Source organism: Furipterus horrens, unplaced genomic scaffold, assembly GCF_987537825.1.
Source record: "Furipterus horrens unplaced genomic scaffold, mFurHor1.1.pri manual_scaffold_36, whole genome shotgun sequence".
NCBI classification, from domain to species: Eukaryota; Metazoa; Chordata; class Mammalia; order Chiroptera; family Furipteridae; genus Furipterus; species Furipterus horrens.
The window spans coordinates 129932-147293 of NW_028327206.1; the positions used below are offsets into that span (position 1 = coordinate 129932).

General features: G+C 38.4%; 1 pseudogene; it reads right to left on the minus strand.

The window, feature by feature from the left end:
• LOC149990031 (ribosome biogenesis protein NSA2 homolog pseudogene) overlaps positions 1-15995 on the minus strand; it is a 39979-nt pseudogene extending 23984 nt beyond the window's left edge.
• Between the last annotated feature and the right edge of the window lie 1367 nt (positions 15996-17362).

Below are 17362 nucleotides of genomic sequence, written 5' to 3' on the forward strand. Positions count from 1 at the left end.
TCAGTACAGCAGACCCTCGAGTAACGTTTTGTTCAAAGTTGTTCCTTTGTAATGTTCATAAGAGAAAAAAATGACTCCCAGCTGGGGCCACCGTCTGTATGGAATTTGCACATTCCCTCTGTGTTTGTGTGGGATTATTCCATGTACATGGTTTCCTTGTGTTTCCCAAAGATATGCACGCAAGGTGAACTGGTGTGTCTACATATTCCGTGTCTGCGTGTGCGTGTGTGTGTGTGTGTGTGTGTGTGTGTGTGTGTATGAATACACCCCGTGGTAGAAGGGCATTCTGTCCAGGGTTGGTTTCCACCTTGTGCCCCAGCTGCCGGGATTGACTCTGGTTACCGCCATGATCCTGAACTGGGACAAGTGGGTTGAAAATAATAATCTTACTTATTTTTAGTTATCTTTCTTAAATGCTTGTGGAGCTCACATTACTTCAATCTTTAACATTACAAGTGTTTGGGGTCTTATTTGGTGGCACTTTTGTGCCCAGAAATATGTCCTAGGAATTTAACTCTTATTTATATCAATCAGCCTATGGTAAAATTGGTTCATTATATGTTGTTTTGCTTAAAGTTGCAGTTTTCAAGAACCTATTGATGACGTTAAGTGAGGACTTACAATATTTGGAAACATAGCTTTTGTAGAAATACTTGGACATTTAAAATTCCACTTGATCTCCAGTGAATTAACATTTTTTGGTGGAATTTGTCTCTTTTCAGATGTAAAGAGTTTATTAGTTCTCAAGAAGGTTGAAGCCAAAAAAATACCTTGTGAGAGTATATTTGAAGGATGAGGCTTGGAAGTTCACAGTAGAAAGTAGTTTTTTACACAGATAACAGAAAGAATGGAAGGCTCTAATACTTTTTAAAGATTATGCAGAACTGTAGACACTGAAAAAAGAAAGACGACATTTTCACAAGCAAATCTCTAAAGAGGTTTCCAATTCAAAACCTGGGAAAAGGTACAAATAAATCTAACTTATTTATTTATTTATTTTATTTTTTGGTGGGGAGGGGGCATTTGCTGGCTCATTTACTAATTTATTTTGCTTTCATTTTTTTTCCCCACTAAAAATTTTTGTTTTTCTATTACAGTTGTCCCACTTTTTCCCCCATTGCTTCCCTGCACCCTGCCCACCCCTTCTCCCACAGTCAGTCCCCATCCTGTTGTTCACGTCCATGGGTCATTTATATATGTGCTTTGACTAGACCCTTCCCCTCCTTCCCCTCCTCCCCCCCCCCCTTGTCAGTGTTAGTCTACTCCTTGTTTATGTGCCTCTGGTTCAATTTTGCTCATTTGTTTGTGTTGTTCATTAGTCTCCTGTAATAGGTGATAGCATAAGGTAGTTTCCTTTCTGGTTTATTTCGCTAAGCATAATTCTCTCTAGTTGCATCCATGTTGCTGCAAATGGTAGAAGTTCCTTCTTTCTTTCTGCTACATAGTACTCCATTGTGTAAATGTACCATAGTTTTTTGATCCACTCATCTACAGATGGGCACTTAGGTTGTTTCCAGCACTTAGCTATTGTAAATAGTGCTGCTATGAACATAGGGGTGCATGGGTTCTTTCGAATTGGTGTTTCAGAGTTCTTTGGATATAATCCTAGCAATGGAATTGCTGGTTCAAAAGGCAGCTCCATTTTTAGTTTTTTGAGGAAATTCCATACTGTTCTCCATAGTGGCTGCACCAGTCTGCATTCCCACCAACAGTGCAGTAGGGTTCCCATTTCTCCACATCCTCGCCTGCACTTGTTTTTTGTTGATTTGTTGATGATGGCCATTCTGACTGGTGTGAGGTGGTATCTCATTGTAGTTTTTTATTTGCATCTCTCTGATGGCTAGTGATGTTGAGCATTCTTTCATATGTCTTTGGATCCTCTGTATGTCCTCTTCGGAGAAGTGTTTGTTCAGGTCCTTTGCCCATTTTTTGGTTGGGTTGTGTGTCTTCTTGATGTTGAGTTATATAAGTTCTTTATATATTTTGGAGATCAATCCCTTGCCTGAGGTATCATTGGCAAATATATTTTCCCATATGGTTGGTTCCCTTTTTATCTTGCTGATGTTTTCTTTTGCTGAGCAGAAACTCTTTAGTTTGATGTAGTCCCATTTGTTTGTTCTTTCCTTTATTTCTCTTGCCTTAGGAGATGTATCCATGAAGATATTGTTATGTGGGATATCTGAAATTTTCCTGCTTATGTTTTCCTCTAGGACTTTTATGGTGTCACGGCTTACATTTAAGTCTTTGATTCATCTTGAGTGTCCCAGTCCAGTTCTCCCAACACCATTTGTTGAAGAGGCTCTTTTCACTCCATTTTATGTTCCTTAACTTATTTGTTTTTAAAAAATGAACATATATGTTAAATCTTCTCGATAGATGAGGGAAGGCAAAAGTGAGGCACTGAAGAAGCAGATATTACAGACAGGTGCAGAGAATCAATAGACCTTGGAAAGTGATGAATGAGGGTAAGTCAAATATCTAGGCGGCATGACCAAAACCAGAAAACCATTAGTATTGCATTATTTAGGAGAATGGTGGGTTGTCAAGATTGACTGCAGCATAGGGACTGTTAGGAAGTATGTATAGGAAAATAAGTTTGGGCAGTGGTGTAGTTGGTTTAAATGCCAAGGCAAGAATTTAATTTTGCAAGAATTTTGCACAGCTGAAAGTTTTTGAACAGAGAAGTAGCTTTTTTGATATTAAAATACATACTCTGGCTTAGACTCTCTCTAAGCATTTCATAATACAAGCCTTTAAAGTGATCAAACTCACAAGTGTCTTGGAGAATATAAAAGCTAAAATAATAATAATACTGGCCACCATCTGTTTTTAGAATTATTATATGGAAGGTACTGTGCTTGGTGGTTTACATGTAGCCATCATATCAATCCTGTGATATAAGCATTGCTTTTTTCATTTTAGAGATAAGGAGAAAGGCTCAGTGATGTATAGTAGCTTGCCTATTAAACATAGAGAAGCCAGTATGAAAATTTAGCTGGCCCTGCCTAAAAAGCTGACCCTGTCCTTGAAAAGTTTATACTTTTGTTGGGGAGGTAAGAGATACCTGTATGAAATGGTAATAACTTCCACACTTACTGTTTTTGTTTATTTTTTAATTTGTTTGTAACTTAACAGGCACTACCTGTGTCTCTACTGAGTCAAACTGTGTATTTACTGTTGGCCTTTCTACTTGATTTTGGTCTTAATTTTTAGTTTAAGACTGTTTCTTTATGGACTGAGATACCACCTTAAAATTAGCACACTCTGCTAGGATCTTAATATCTTGTCCAGGCTCATTAGATTCCTCTTGTTCCTTATCAACTCTGTGTGTCTGATCACAGGCAACCACAATGCTCAGGCCAGGCCACTACTTTACAAATCCAGGGAGCATCAGTCACATGGTGGTCAATGCAGTTGATACCAAATTGTTCAGTTTGTTGGCCCCACTTCAGGTATCTTGTGCAGAGATTGGACCCCCACAGATACTGAGGCCCAGAAGCCCCAACCCAAGTTTTCTGTGATCTTTTGGGACCCTTACTTTGTACTGTTGACTTCATATTGGAGCCCCTATGGCCCAGTTTTTCCCCCTTTTTAGGTCATTTCTATGTCCTTGAGCTACTGAGAGCTTAGTATGCCTCCCACCTGAATGTAATTTAATGAATAAGAAAATGCTTTAGGAACCTGAGCAGCTCATTCATATGGAAGTAATCAGAAAGCAATTCAAAGAGATGCATTCACTCACTCAGTCACTCACTCATTCATTAAATATTTATTGAGCACCTAGGTGGGCTAGACAGACCCAGCATCATGGGTAGGTGACCTGTCTTGTTATAGAGGCTCCCATGCTCAGGAGGACTTGCACTTAATTTAATGCTTCGCTATTGTCATCCTGAAGTTCTTAATAATTTTATGGTTGAATATGTGTTTTGTAAGTGAAGTCTGATGGGATAATAAAGCACACACATGAGAAGAAAAAATATACACACACAACATGTGTGTCTCCCTCATTCCTTACTTCCCTGTTTCTACACAGCATACATGATGCCCATGAGTACAGAATTCCAGGAGACCCATATTGAATAGGAGTTCAGTGAGACTTGAAGCAAGTGCAAGGGAAGCATGTTACATCCAGGATAAAGTATGCACAGTGCTCACAGCTCCAAGAGGCCATACATTCAAACCAGAACTTTCAAAGACACATAGACGATCCAGGAAACTTATCATATTCTTTATGAGTTTTGTTTCACTGAAAATGATGATATAGAAAGAGAAAGATAGACCTTTTTCCTTTCAGCCATTCCCTACTCTTCAGTAAACTCAGGTTAGATGGTGTTAGTAGGATGGGCATATATAAAGGAGTGAATTAAGAGTTGAGTTAGTTGTGTGCAGCATTTCTACTATTCTGGAAAGAATATACATTTGTACTTGGGAGCTACAAAATACAATTGTTGCTTTGATGATTCCACATATGCCTCAGATGAATTTATATTTGCATTTAAAGCTGGCAACGCATGATATAAAGATGAATGGTAAAAATTTATCCTAACAAATTCCAGTTTGAATTTTTCTTTGAACAATCATAAATAGCAAATAAAAACACCATGACAAGTTGAGAGAGGGAGAACATGGAAAGAAAACACTTTATAATTTAATACTTTTAATAGTACTTCTGTCCTGCATTTTGAACAAGGAGCCCTGCTTGCCATTTTGCATGGGTCCTACAAATTATGTAGCTGGGCCTGGGGCCAGGCATTGTGCTAAGAAGCAGAAGTATAATGATGGACAAGTAAGATAGACTTTGCCTTCATGAAGTTTACATTTCAAAGAGGTTAATTACATAATAGCAGTTGTTATAAGAAGTACGAAGGAGAGGTACAGGGTATTATCATAAGGACATATAAATGGAAGAACCTGCTGTGGTGGGCATTGTTGATTGCCTGCTCAACAGCCCTTCTCCTTTGCTAAAAACATTGGCCTACTTTGGAGACTAAAACTGCCAGACCCCCACTTCCCTGGCATATAGGGTGTGGGCATATGATTACATCCTGTTCAATGCTGTCTGAGTGGAAGTTTGCAGGGACAGAGACACTTTGGGGAAAGATTTTCTTGCCTGATAAAGAGAGAAACACGTGAGAGAAAACCCTTCCCTTTTTTCCTACTTTAGATATTGTTGTGTGAGAACATGATGCTTGGAGCTGTGGTAGCCACCTGTAACAACGAGGGAAAAGTGAAGAAAATGGCAGAAGCTCACCCCTGGCTCTAACATAACTTGGAACCTCTGAGTCCATCCAGAACTACATGCCTATGGAATATTGTTAGGTAAGGAAAGTCAGTTCTCATTGTTAAGGACACTTTTACTCGGGCATTCTGTTGCCTGCAGCCAAGACTTCCTAGATGCTCAGAAATTAAGTTTTCATGGATTTGAGAAGATCAAGTTCCAGGCAGACAGAAAATAAGCATTTTGGAAGGACCTGAATTAGGAAGGTACTTGGCATGTTTGAGATGTGAAGATCCCAGAGTAGGTGTTCAGCATCCTGGACATCAGTTTCTAGGATACTCCAGTGGTTACATGACTCCACCCCTGACTTCTGACAGATGGTGATCAGTGTGCTGCTGCTACTCTATAAACTGTCTGAAAAACCTCAGGCTCCGGCACTCACTGTATTAGCTTTCCCACAACTGACTGGTAGCAAAGTTTTCATTTTCACTGACCGTCCCACTTGTGGGAAGTGGATGCCTTGTCTGAATAGCTACTGTGAGGAGTGCACAGAAGTTATCAGAATTTTTAGCAAACTGAAAACCCTTTGGCACATACCCTTCCTTGTTCTGGTAAATAAGCCAAACAACGTGGAGGCGACAGAAAGCAGAGTAAAATCTGTGGAGGTATGCATCAGCAGATATACTTACAATATTTTAACAAAACACTTGAATGAGTCCCCATATGATAAAAATAATGAGAATAACCAAGTCATCAGGAGTGTTTGTATAACTGCAGTGTTAACGGTTAGAATGCAATCAGCCTCTGTGACTAAGGTGTGGCCTGGGTGCCTGCTGATTCCTGCAGTAATGACACCTAACAGAATAGGCTCTTGGAGCCATTATCATTATCGTGCTTACCAACATATCCCTTAGTTCAGTGTCAGGAGACAGGGAGAGCTGTGGTTTACAAAACAGGCACTTACCTCCAAGACCCATTGACATTGCAATTATATAATGGTGGTGATTTTCTGTCATTTGTGGGAGGGAGGAGATGAAACCCTGGACCCTGTATTAGAAACAATAACAAAGAAGAAAAAAAAAACAAACAAGAAGAAAAGAAAACAATATTTTCATTATGTTTTAAAAAATTATATGGTACCTGTCAGCATTATAGAAACATGATGTCATTAACACTCTTAATAGCCGTATCAATGCTACAACTTGAGAAGAAGAAAGTGGAGTAGTGGGGTGTCTAAGAGGCTGGTCTGCGGCATGAATGGACTAGACAACAGGGAAATAAAACTGGAACTGTTGATTTAATGAGTGGTCTCTCTCATCTTTTCTTCTGGTTTTTCAACCTTGACCCAGATTGGGCAGGAAATAAAAGAGAATGCACTGAGGCAAAAACTGCTGTTGGCCTTGTGATATTCCAGTAGAAAAATCCAGCATGATTTAGTCACTTAATAATCTTTAAAAGAATAGAATACTGAGTCTATTCCAGTATTTCAGTGAATTTTCAAAGAAAATTCCATGGAAGTGTCTAACTTGAGCTTCAACAGGCATTTTCAGTCTTTCTATGTTAGTGTTCTCTCTCTCTCTCTCTCATTCATTCATTCATTCATTCATTCAACAAATATTGATTGAGTGCCTGTTGTGTGCCGGGCAAAGTGCTAGGCACTAATAGCAGTGACTGAACAAGGCAAGGTTCTGTTCTCATGGAGCTCACCATCTACAGGGAAGGAGACAGTCAATATACAAGTAAAAAATAAATGAAAAAGAGAATACCAGGGAGTGATGTATGCTAAAGGAAATGGAACAAGAAAAAACTAAAGAATGTGAGTCTGGAAGGTGGGGTTTCTTTGGATAAGGGAGCCAGGGAAGGAAATTTTAAAATGCGAAATAGTGAGTGGAGACCTGTGGGCAAATTGGGAACAGATTTTTGGTGCAGAGTCTGGAAGTGCAAAGGCCCTGAGGGAGGAACATGAAAGGCCAAAAGAAACCAGTGTGACTGGATTGTAAGGAGAAAGGGTGAGTTGTAGAAAAATCAGTTGGAGAACCATTCATTCATTCATTCATTCATTCAAAAAAGGTTGAATACTACATGTCAGTGCACTAGGTGGTGCTTCAGAGGAAAGTTCTACACCTTTTTGTAGGCTCTTTTTGCAAGATTCCCAGAATTATAAAATTGAAGAGAGACAATGCCCTGCCCAGTGGGCCTTAGTCTCTTGTTTCTCGCCTGCCTGTTTTGCAGTGAGGTGCTTAATGCCCTTCTTTTGCCTTAATGTACTTTCATAGGAAAAAACATATTCCATGTCTGTTTTTAAGGTAGTTTATGAAATAGGAATAAATACCAGCACACTTTGTTCCAGTGAGTCTCTAATAATCAAATGTTCCCTTACTTGGGATATTTTGGTTTCTACACGAGGATTTTAATTGGGAGGATTTTTTTGCCAAATCAGATTTGATGTTCTAAAATACTCATTCAGCAAATGCTTTATTAGTATAATAGACTTCGATGTATAAAGTAATTTGAAGAGTGGTTCTGGAAAAAGACTCCAACCACTCTCTGTGTGAATCCTGAGAAATGATACTGCAGAAAGTGTCCATCCAAATGGAATCAGCATATACTTGTGCATTTATGGAATTAGTTTCTGTGTATAAATTCAAACCACTTAACTTAAATCTTGGATCAAAGGATACATATGACGTCTTATTTTTGCTATGGTCAAAGCATTGGTCATGTACTAAAATTCAGAAATCTCAAAAAAGCTGACAAATCAAATATTTGCTTCTTGTTCCATTCCTTTTTGGTTTAGATTTTATGTTCGCTTGAGCCCATGGGGGTAATGCTAGCTGCACCTATATTATTTTAGCCTAGCTGCATGGGAAGGTTTGCTAGGAGGAGGTGAGGAAGGTTAGCATAGCTGATTGATTATCACACTGGATTTGCAGATATCAATGTGCACTTAATTAATTTTTTTAGTGCTACTTGAAAACAAATTATGTCTGTCTTGTTGGGATTACAGATGTGTGGAGAGTCACATTACTTCATTGTATAGCACATTTGCTAGTCTCCATTTCCCACTACTGTCAATGCCTTGGGTAGACAGAGGCCATATCTTATTCACAGCATGTAGTATACTGCCTGGCATACAGTAGGTGCTCCTTAAATATTTGTTAAATGAGTGAAATGTCAATAAAAATAGGAACCGTGGCGAATTCATTATAATTATGACAATTTTCTCTTTGTGTGGGATTAAACAGTTTAAAATTTTTCTGGTATATTCTTTAGTATTTATTTATTTTTACTAGTAAAAATGGCTTTATATACATACACTAATATTACAAATGTGTAAATTTGATGATATTATAATATTTTCTTCATTCAGCCATTTTTTTCTAAATTCATTTAACTTCTTCCTCCTTCCACCCTCCAGCTCTCTGCTTTCACCTCCAAATCATATTAATAACCTAGTCATGTGTATAATTTAGAGCATGAATATAAGAGGCAATATCAGCTGTGTGATGTTGGGGGAGTTTTATAAGCTTTCTGTGACTCAGTTTTTTATCTATAAAAAGAAGATCATCAAACTTATCTCAAAGAGGTATGAGAATTAGATGAACTGAAGTAGGTAAAGCTCTTAGAAGAGCGTCTGTCACCTGCTCACATACATATGTATGAACTGGCTGGGTGGAAGTCTGCAGTTCCTCTCCATGTGGGTCTCTCACAGCGTGGCAGCGAAGGCCCTCAGAGTGAGTGACCTGAGAGATGGAGAGGAGGAAGTTGCAGAATATTTAATGACCCAGTCTCTAATCTTTATAACATTAAAGTTTTAAATTTTCTCATATTTACTTGTAATTGGCTACATTTAAAATATCTTCAGAGTTTCAAGTCTTGATTAAAAAGTAAATTTGCGTATATACTCACCAACACTTCTTACAAGATTTGTTGCTTTAAAACCAACTCTTTAATCCACCTGCAATTCACTACTGTGTATGACATAAGGGTCTAATTTTATTTCTCCTTAATGGCTAGACAGTTAAATAGCCAAAATTAATTTTATAATCTATTCATTTTTCTTTTTTGGCAAAAAAAAAATCACATCATTAATTTATATTAATCATAGAGATTATTTGAACATATTTATTGAACACAGTACCTGTTAGACACTGTAAAGCTAATCACTTTACATATATTAATTGCCTCATTAATTTCTTTTTATTTTTTAAATATATTTTATTGACTATATTGTTAGAGTAGTCCCAATTTTTTTCCCTTTGCTCCCCTCTGCCCAGTACCCCTCTTCCCTCTAGCAACCCCACCCCCGTAGTTCATGTCCATGTGTTGTGCATATGAGTTCTTTGGCTTCACCCTTTCCTATATTATTCTTACCACTTTGAGTGCCATGTGTAATTTGAAATTTGGATCAACATGAGAAAAAGTTATATCAATATATAACCTGAGGTACAAAAAAAAGAGAACAAAACATAAAATATGAATTATTCCATTGTTATTTACATTTATAGGCACTGAAAAAAGAGTCGCTGGAAGCAACGCTGGCACTTTTGGGAAAATTTGTTAGCACTGTTCACAGCGATGTTGGCACTGAAAGGGTTAACTCCCTCCTGTCTATTTTGTATTAACCAATTATGCTTCTTAATCCCTGTACCATTGCCCCATTTCTTCCTCTTCCCCCTCCCAGCTGATAACCCTCTAAATGATCCCCATACCTATGAATCTGTTCCTAGTCTGGTTTGCTTAGTTGGATTTCATTTTTATTTTTTAGATTCAGTTATTGATAATTGTGACTATGTTGTCATTTTAATGTTCATAATTTTGATCTTCTTTTTCTTAAGTAAGTTCCTTTGACATTTCATATAATAATAACTTGGTGATGATGAACTCCTTTAGCTTTACCTTGCCTAGGAAGCACTTCACCTGCCCTTCCATTCTAAATGATAGTTTTGATGGATAGGGTAATCTTGGTTGTAGGCCCCTGCTTTTCACCACTTTGAATACTTCTTGCCAGTCCCTTCTTGCCTGCAAAGTTTCTTTTGAGAAATTAGCTGACAGTCTTATAGGCACCCCTTTGTAGGTAACTCTCTGCTTTTTTCTTGCTGCTTTTAAGTTTCTCTCTTTATCTTAACCTTTGGCATTTTAATTATGATGTGTCTTGGTGTGGTCCTCTTTGGGTCTAGCTTGTTTGGGACTCTGTGCTTCTGGGACTTGTATGTCTATTTCCTTTACCAAATTTAGGAAGCTTTCCTTCATTATTTTTTCACTTAAGCTTTCAATTTCTTGCTCTTCCTCTTCTCCTTCTGGCACCCCTATGATTCGGATATTGGTATGTTTAAAGTTGTCCCAGAGGTTCCTAAGCCTCTCATTTTTTTCAATTTTTGTTTCCTCACTCTGTACTGTTTGACTCGTTTTTTCTTCCTTATGTTCCAAATCATTGATTTGAACCTTGGTTTTCTTCCCTTCACCATTGGTTTTGTGTGGATTTTCCTTCATTTCATTTAGCATAGCCTTCACTTCTTCCTTTATGCATCTGCCATACTTAAGCATATCTGTCAAGCCTGTGAGCATCTTTATCAGCAGTGTTTTGAACTCTACATCTGTTAGGTTGGCTATCTTCTTGTTGCTTAGTTCTCCCACTGGAATCTTGATCTGTTCCCCCTTTTGGGCCATACTTCTCTGTCTCCTCATCTTGACAGGCTACTGTGTTTGTTTGCCTCTGTGTTTTAGATAGAGCTGTGTGCACCTGATACAGTTAAGGGGGGAAGAGCCTTAGGTATTCGTCAGTACTGGGTGACCCATTTCACCATGTTGTGGCACTGTGTGTGGGAGTGGTCTGAGGAAACAATGCCACTTGCTCAGCACTTGCCCCTATTCCAGGAGCTTCTCCCACTTTTGTATGGGACTGGTGCCCCTCTAGTTGTTGCCCTGGCTTTTGTTCCCAGGGTGGGTGGGTCTGCAGATGTTCTAGGACATGGGGGCCCTTTAAACAAGTGGACTCTGCTGAGAGACCAGCATTTTCTTCCTCCACTCCAACCCCCACTGGTTTTCACAGTCAGAAGCAATGAGGTTTTTTTTTCTCCAGAGCTGAACTGTGAGCTGTGGGGTCTGGTCTGGCACTGGGAGTGCTCCCCAGGTGTCTCTTCCCACTTTTTAAAATGTGTGACTGCACTTTCCACTAGCCTGCCGCTGCTGTGCTGCTGCCACTACCACACCGCATCCTCTCTGCCCTGGCTCGATCCCTCTTACCTGCCTGGATGACTATTTCTCTTTATATCTTTGTTTGTTGGTCTTCCATACAGCTCAATTTTCTGGAACTTCTGATTGTCTCTAGTTTTGAGGTAGTTGTATTCCTTCTTAGTTGTGGAGTATAATCTATACTTCATTCTCAATTGCATTTGTATCTTTATCACTAACTGCTGTAAAATATACATATCCCCCAATTTCAAAGGCTTAAAATTATAAAAGATTATTTCCTCCTTGCTAAACTCCCTAACGGGGGTGTTTCTGGGTGGAAGCTCTCATGGATTGCCTCTTTCAAGCAATGATTTAGGGACCCAGAGTCCTTCCATTTTGTGGCCTCTCCATCTTTAACCTTAGGCTTCTAAGTCTGCCTTAGATTTTTATTTCTTAATCTTGCCTAATCGCTGTGTCTAGAACCTCTGGTGTAATGGCAAATAGAAGTGTTAAGATGGAACATTCTTGTCTTTGATCTTAGGGAGAGAATTTTCAATCTTTCACCCTTAAATACAGTGTTAGCTGTGGGATTTTTGTACATGCCTTTGATCAGGTTGAGAAAACTCTCTTCTCTTACAAGTTGGCTGAGTGTTTTTTATGATGAAAGAGTGTTGGAGTTCATCAAGTGCATTTTCTATGACTATTGATACAATAATGTAATTTTTGTTCTTTATTCTACTAACATTGTATATTATTATACATTGATTGGTTTTTGAATGTTGTCCCAATCTTACATTCCTGGGTAAGTTCTACTTGTCATTATTTTTATTATTATTTAAAATATTTTAAATTTTATTTTAAAATTACAGTTTATGTTGAATATTATTTTATGTTAGTTTCAGGTGTATAAAATAGTGGTTAGATAATCATATACTTTACAAAGTGTTCCCCTTGATATTTTCAGTACCTACCTGGCACCATACATAGTTATTACAAAATTATTGAGTATATTCCTTATGCTGTACTTTATCACCCCATGACTATTTTGTAAGTACCAATACTTGTCACTGTTTTAAAACATAGGTTTTATTATTCAGGGTGATAAGACCAATAGACCAGGAGACAATTGCCATTGAAAAGGTAGTTTTCCCAGTTAGAAGCAGCGTGCTATGCCATGGGGGGAGGGATGGCACATGGGGGAAGCACCACGGTGAGTCAGGAGATAGAAAAAGGGGAAAATGTGGGCAAGACTCTATATTGAGGTTTCCATGGGAAGGAATGGAAAAGGCAGGGCAAGCAGGTTTAGGGCTGGCTAATTTGAATAATTTAGTGGGCCTGGGGTGTAGAGTCTATTGTTAGTACCAGGCTGAGTATTTGGGGTAGGTGAATAGTGGCCCAGAGTACAGAGCCCTGTGAGAGCTGGATAAAGGAGGTGGTAGACATGTAGCCTGGGTTCCTTGGTTTGTATGTCAAAGGAGCACTAACAGATGTGTTGTTTACTATCTCTAGGATTTGGCTAGCTCTGGGAAGGACAGCCTTTCCAGAGTCAGCAAATCCTCAGATGTCAAAGAATCAGGATAAAAAGGCATACTTCATACAGTTATGGTGCATCATTCTTTTCATATGTTGCTGGATTCATTTTGCTAGTGATATGATATGGGTTTTTGCGTCTATATTCATAGGGGATATTGGACTATATATTTTTTTCTTGTGTTCCCCCTTCTATTTTTGGGAAGAATTTGTAAAAAAAAAAAAAGGTGTTACTTACTTTTTAAAAGTTTGTTAAAATTCACTAGTAAATCCAACTGGTCCTGGACTTTTATTTCCGGTGAATTTTTTGATTATTAATTTAATCTCTTTACCTATTAAAGGTCAATTCAAATTTTCTTTTACTTCTTTAGTCCATTTCAGTAGTTTTTTTCTTTCTAGGAATTTACAGTATTCCTTTCATCCAGGTATCTAATATTTTGGCATACAATTTTTACATTTTATTATTTAGATACAACTTTTTATCAACACACATTTTATAAAATGAATCAAAATCACATGAAAGTCCATGGGCTGTCATCGCAAAATAAATCCTACTGTTTGTGAGGACAAAAACAAAAAAATTAAATTATCACAGTTGATCTGTTTTTTAAGGATCATTTGGTTATCAGAAACCCACTAAAACTGACTCAAGTGAAAAGATGAGACATTGCAAATATAACAGTAAATTAAAATAAAAATTCCAAACACTACAGGATATAAAGTTTAAGGTGCTGAAAATTCAGGAGCCAGAATTTGTGAAAAGTGTTCCTTAGAGCTGTGCTATGTGCTTTGTTCCTCTTGCCCCACTAAGGATAGAAGTAGGTGGTTTCTGCTTCTCCCTTCAAGCCTAGGACAGGCAGTTTCAACAGGATTAACTGATAGAGCAGGACACTGACCATTGGTGTCTGGACTGACTAGTGCCAGAGCAGAATGAGAGGCAGTTAGTTGTTCTGGTGTTAGTCTGCACTCTACAAATTTGCCAGGGCAAAGGTGCACACATGTCTTCTGAGGGTCAAGGGTGAACCCTACACAGACGAGAGGCAGTGTGATGTTGGATTAGGTTCTGTTCAGCAGGACCATCACAATGGGAGATAGGATTGCAGTGGGTAGAGGCTAAAGGTGGACAACAGGATACTTTGGAGCTGAGAAAAAAAAGTAGTGGTGTAATCCTGTTGAGAGATGCATTTATCTGAATCAGAGAAACTGCAGGAAGAGCTGTCTAACTGTCCAGCTTTTTTTTTTTTTTTTTTGGTAAAACCGGGCCATTTTAATGCTCTCTACAATACAATAAATAGTTCTCTTGATAACTGCAGATACGTAAGCTGCTTGATAGCACTCAGAAACATCACAGTAAAGGAGTTTTCCTGATCGATGTGTAGTCTTCAATAATTATAAGGAGTTACTTGTATGAAACTGCTGTCTAACCAGTAAGACTGCATTTATGCATCTACCATTTTCAGAATTAGTAAGCTGGGCACATTTTCCCCAAATAACCTTGCCTCCTTGTGTCACAAGGCCCAACTTGTTAGTACCTTTGGTAATAACCCATGAAGTTGTATAAAGTGGGGGTTGGGGGCTCTCCTTTACACCAAGTCTTGGCAGGAAAAGGTGGCTTTTAGTTCAGGATGTGTGACATGGGCCTTCTTGAAATGTAAGCCCAGTCTTCTAATGAATCTTATTTAGGTGGGTTTCCAGTAGAACAGACTTTAGTAACCATCTCTTCCATACTTCTCTTCCTTCTCTTCCCTGTTTGAATAACTTTTAGTACCTCTATTTCTCCCTGGGCATGAACTTTGGGCAGAGGGACTTGCCATTTTCATGCTTTCTCTTTTTGTTTGTGTTTAATCATATTGGAAAGTACTTCAGCTCAGGACTGGCCCTCTCTGTCCAATAGATATGCAGGTACTGCTCCCTGTGGAGTCTTTTCATTGTTCTTTTGATTTTCATGCATCTTGGTCTTTTTCATTTGCATTTTCTCAGCATGGTGTTGTTTATGGTAGAGCTTAGCCTTCAAACCGATCATCTTTTTTGCCTTCTTTGAATGTTCATGAGCCTCTCAACTTTCCTTCTTTCTGTTTTTCTCGTGGTAATCTAAACAATATCCATAGCACCAAAGGTGACACACAACTTACTCTTTACAGTAATGGTACTTTTATGATAGTTCGCTGAGCCTTAGTTTCCACAGGGTGATGCAAAGAGGGCCGATTTCACCTGAACATGTAGTAGATTATAGAAGAAAAACTCTAAATTGAAGGAGCCTGAATATTTTCTCATAGGCAGCAAACATGCCTGCCCTTTTCTCCAGAGGTAGACATTATCTTTATTATACTGGATAGCCATCAGTCTGCTCTTCTTCAGGGAGACACTATCTCAGTCTTTGAAGTCTGTTCACTAGACAAAGATTCTTGAAAAGATAGTACAGAACAAAGGAAAGTCAGTGCCCCTCTAGCAAGATATGCAGAAACATGGGAGGCCCACGGAGAAGAACCATTTCCTCATCACACAGGAGGCAGCTATAAAACTTTGAGTGAGTTGGAAGCTTTGTCCCTCACTTGGAACAGGACTTTCTAAATAGCAATATTTGAGACTTTTGTTTACTATTTGAGTTGACTATAAGATGTTATATTATATAAAAAGGAGCAGGAAAGATATTTCAAACTGAGATAGTAAGGAACTCTCCCACCCCAAATAAAATGTAGGGGGGAAGCAGGAGAAAAAAATTAAGTTACAATTAATTCCTGAGAGTTATGTTTGATTAGTACACGCATTGCATATAAGACCTTGATAAATAATCCTAAAGTCATCTGTGATCTAGAAATCTGAAAATAACATATAGCCAAACATTTTGCAAACTAAAAAGAATTGCAATGTCAGGATTAGATCAATTCTACCTTCTCTCTTATTTCTTTTTCTCCTTCTGTTTGGTCTCTTATCTCTGTTTTGTTTTACTTTTGGTAGGTTACCCTCCTCTGCTCACTCATATTTTGCAAACTTTCATAATGTCAGTGTGTGACATTGCCCTAAATCTGGCTTTACCTCTACATGAGCTTTCAGTGCTAGATCTCTGTACCATTTTCCAATAGGCATTTTGCTTCTTGATTCAAATTCTCTGGAGAGGGAATCATAGTTATTGTTCAGCCAATGGATTAAATTCCTCTAGTCAAGTGTCTAATTTTATCCAATAACTTGGTGATGAGGCTGGAACTGGGCTCTGGAGAGGTCATGAGGCAACAATAAGGCCACAGCAGCTGCAAACATGGGTATGTCCTGAGAAAAGATAGCTGAGGGAGGGGCAAGAGGCCCAAAACACATTTCTAAATTCTGCCTTGAATATGATATGGATTCAGAAGAACTTCTAGGTGTATTATATACAATATAATCTTAAATAGAAAGTCTAAATTCTTTGTTGATGATACCTATAAAATTTGTAATTGAATTGTAAGTGAATTCTATAAATGACTGATACTTGTCATAAGAGCTTGGTGAGTAGAACTGGGTCAAGTCAAAGTCATCCAACTCATAGAAAACCCAGAAAAGCACATGTGCAATTGATGGGAGTTATGTTATCCCTCATAACAAAGAGCAAATGGCCTAAAACAAGTGAGATGGACATTTAGCCACCATGCCTAAAATGTACACCAAGGACATTTAAAAAATATATATATATTTTATTTATTTCACTACTACAGTTGTCCCAATATTTTGCTCCCCTCCACCTGGTACTCTCAGTTCCCTCCAGAATTCCCACTTAGTTCACGTCCATGGGTTGTACATATGTTTTTTGGCTAGTTCCTTTCCTATACTGTCTTTTAAAAAAAGTATATTTTATTGATTATGTTGTTACAGTATTTCCATTTTTTCCCAATTGCTCCCCTCTACCCAGTACCCCCCTTCCCTCCAGCAGTCCCACCACCCTTAGTTCATGTCCATGGGTTGTGCATATAAGTTCTTTGGCTTCAACCTTTCCTATATTATTCTTAACTTCCCCCTGTCTATTTTGTACCAACCGATTGTACTTCTTAATTCCTGCACAATATCGTCATTTCTCCCACTCCCCCTCCCAGCTGATAACCCTCCAAATGATCCCCATACCTATGATTCTGTTCCTATTCTGGTTTGCTTAGTTGAGTTTTGTTTTTATTTTTTAGATTCAGTTGTTGATAGTTGTGAGTGTGTTGTCATTTCAGTGTTCATAGTTTTGATCTTCTATTTCGTTAAGTGAGTCCCTCAGACATTTCATATAATAATGGCTTGGTGACGATGAACTCCTTTAGCTTTACCTTGTCTGGGAAGCGCTTCATCTGCCCTTCCACTTCAAATGATAGCCTCGCTGGATAGAGTAGTCCTGGTTGTAGGTTGCTTTTCATCACATTGAATACTTCTTGCCAGTCCCTTCCTGCCTGCAAAGTGTCCTCTGAGAAATCAGCTGATAGTCCTATA